A 3,432-nucleotide genomic window follows, 5' to 3' on the forward strand; every position below is an offset into this window, starting at 1 on the left:
GTGAAGCCACGTTATTGACAATGTGTACAACCATTGGAGATGTGAGCAGGACAGGCGGAACAATTGACGGACAAAGTGTGGACTTTATACCAGTTTTTAAATTGTGTTGATCGGCCACGTAAAACCAACGTTATGATAAAAATATCTGCACTGTTTGGTTTTCTTCCTTCCTTCATGAAATGGTAAAAACTGCGTTTTATAAGGAAAACGCTCGAACGTAATCTCCGCCTGTGAGCAAAGGCAAAACCAAAACACCCCCAGCCTTTCCTATTGGTCGAAAAATGTACCATGTTGACCAATCAAAACATGGCATTTAGTTGTTAAGAAACGGGGGGAAGTTTTAGGAGTGACGGCGGTTTTGAGACGTGAGTGATTTGCGACGTTTAGTGCAAATCTTGTGTAGTTAGTGTGTAGTGTAGTGTCAGAACAATGAGGCGACTGCTGAGTGTTACAGGTGTTACAGCAGTGACACATCTGCTGCTGTCAGGCCTGCAGGTATCAGGCTGTTGTTCTCCTTCATCTCATAGTGGACAGAAATTATTTTTTGGAGCGGCACAAATAATTTGTGTGGCATCAGATTTGATACAGAACAGCTGATTGTTCTGTAAATAGTTTGAAATGTTTGTTTAAAAAAACGCCTTGGCTGCATTTAAAAAAAATAGCTGCAAAAAATCCTGTTGTTTGCATAACTGAGTAACTTTTTTGAAGAAGTAACTATATGATTAATTGTCCAGCATTGGTCTGTATTTACTGTATTTTGCAGACAAAGAGTTACAGACTCTCTCCCAGACCACAGACTCATAATACAAGTCAGAGCTTTATAAAAAATAAAATAAAATAAAAAGTGAAAGTTGTGTTTTCAAAATTGGAGTTCAAGTTATTTTTACTTCCAATACTGTTAACATGCTACACAGGTCATGAACAAGATTGTTTTTTAAATTTTCATTGTAAGTGGGCTAAAGCAGTTAATTAAAAGTAGTCCAACTTAAATGCTGTAATCTGATTACTTTAATAAACATGTAACTTGGATGGATTCGATGCTGGCGTGACCACAGTGCACACGTCTGCTGTTGCTCACAGTGGTCCAGGGGACGCTCAGGGAGTTTGTGTGTTCGCTCAGACACATGAAACATTAGAGGGAACGTTGACCAGGATCATCCATTTATTTAATGGATCCCTAATCTTGAAAAATCTGTCTTAACTTAATGAACTGGCTATAATGTGATATGGCTATATAGGAACCAGGAAATTCATCTCCTAACTCACCCGTTGAGTCATGCTGTGATCACAGATATTCTGAAAAACATTTTCAATTTTAATGCTCCCATCAAAGATGAGGGCCTCCCTCTGGTTTGTGTACTCAGATAATTATTTTTTCATTCGTTCTAAACGTTCCTACTACTCGCTAATGTTGGATGTAATCAGAGGACTCGTTATGTGGCTGTGAGCAGAGTTGTCTACTTTTCATGTTTCATGCAGAAAAACCATTTCAGCACAGTTTCAGCACAGTATTAATGTTAATGTAATTTCAGAGGCTGTTTACTGTTTGTTATAATCAAGGACCACGAGTTTGTGGTTTGATTTAAAACAGCATGACATCTTTAACATGAACCATGAGTATGGTTGAAACTAAACCAATAAAAACAGGAGACATAAAGTTTAATCCACTTTTAACATGCATATTAATTGTACAAAACAAGAAAAAGGGTGAAGCATGTGTCCCTTTCCAGTTTCTAAACTTAGTAAAAAAAATATATATTTAGATATTTTTTTCTCATTTTCTGGTGCAGCTTTCTCTACTTCGCACCTGTGTACAGAAACCAGCTGACTTCCTGTTTTTACCTCCTGTAGCACCAAGAAAACTCAGCATTCACAGAGTATCTGTCCTTAAGCTGGACACACTCTGATCTCTGTGGGAGCTGAACTAAATAAGTGTAGGAGCTCTGTGTGACTCACCAAAGAGCAGTGTGACGGATGTGGTCTCCATGTTGCTTGGATGATGACTGAAGAAGAAAGTGAGCAACAGAATCTCACTTCAGCCCTTAACAACAGCCTGTTACCACATTAAAGACAGAAGTCTCAGAATGAAACCTGGTTAAACGACCTGCAGGCTGGAGCTTTGCTAAACAAAATAAAAAAAAACCCAAACCAAAAAAAAAAAAAAAAAAAGAACAAACCTAAAAATGTCACAAAAAAAAAACTTTGTCAATAAAACAACTTAAACACTAAAGTACAACACTAAGCAGTTCTCTAAAGACTGTCTATAATAAAAACAGTTAGTTTCGCTTTTGAAACTGTAAATGCAATCATATATAGACTAAAACAATGGTCAACTGATAGTACTGGTTTCAGTTTACTAAAATAAATATTCAAAGACATTTATGATGTATTTTATTTTGCAAACCAAAATGTCCAATTAAATGTTATATTGATTACTGAACTATTTCAGCAAAAAAAATCAGAAAGTTTGCTGTTTATTTTTGTTTTTTTTCTGACAACATAGAATAAAAAAATCTATTGTATATTGTAACTTTGCACTGTCCACTTTCTGCTGTAACAACAGATTTCCCAGGTGTGGGACACTAATAAAGGGTTATCTTATCTTCTTATGCTATCTTAATATTTATACCTGCTGCACTCCTCTTGACCACCTCACTCTTTTATGCCGGGTTTGTCATGTTTCTGTTAGGGTCCCTGGGTCGTTGACCCAGTGTTTTGTGTTTTTGGTTCTTTGATTTTGTTATTTCATTATTTTCTAGCTTTGCTTTATGGGTTTTAGGATCATTCTTAGTTTAGGTTCTCTGGGTGGGGTTTGGTTAGAGTTTTAGTGTTCTGGTTTTCTGTCTGTGTTCCATGTTGCTGTCTCCCCTGTCTGCTGTATCCCCACATCCAGTCAATGTCTGTGTCTGCCCTGGTCCCACGTCTCTGTTCCCTTTGTTATAGTGCCTGCCTGTGAGTCTGTGTTATGTTTCCTGTTTTACTTTTAAAGTCCATGTCTCATGTTAATGTTTCTGGTTTTGCTTCCCCTTGTCTTGTTAGGCCTTATTTGCCCCAGCTGTGTTTCCCTTCTGTTACCCATCCCCGGATTGCTCCCACTGTGTATTTAAGCCCTGTGTTTCTCTGTGTCCGTGTTGCGATCTACCGTTTATTTTGCTGTGTGTTTTGCCAATCCACCGGTGTTAGTTTATTTTGAGTTTTTTCCAGTTACGTTATGTTTGCGTTCAGCATTAAAGCTGTTTTGGTTTAAGTTTGTCTTTGGAGTCTGCATCTTGGGTCCTATCCCTGTCCGCACACAGCCGTCACCTAACAGTTTCGGCTGTGTGGCAGGCAGGAGAGGACCCAAACGCAAACTCACGGGGACAGAACTTGAACTCAAAAGCACAGCTTTAATTGCTGGAAAAATAGAACACAGGCAATACAAAACTAAACTGG

Source organism: Rhamphochromis sp. 'chilingali', assembly GCF_963969265.1.
Source record: "Rhamphochromis sp. 'chilingali' genome assembly, chromosome: 1".
Taxonomy (NCBI): domain Eukaryota; kingdom Metazoa; phylum Chordata; class Actinopteri; order Cichliformes; family Cichlidae; genus Rhamphochromis; species Rhamphochromis sp. 'chilingali'.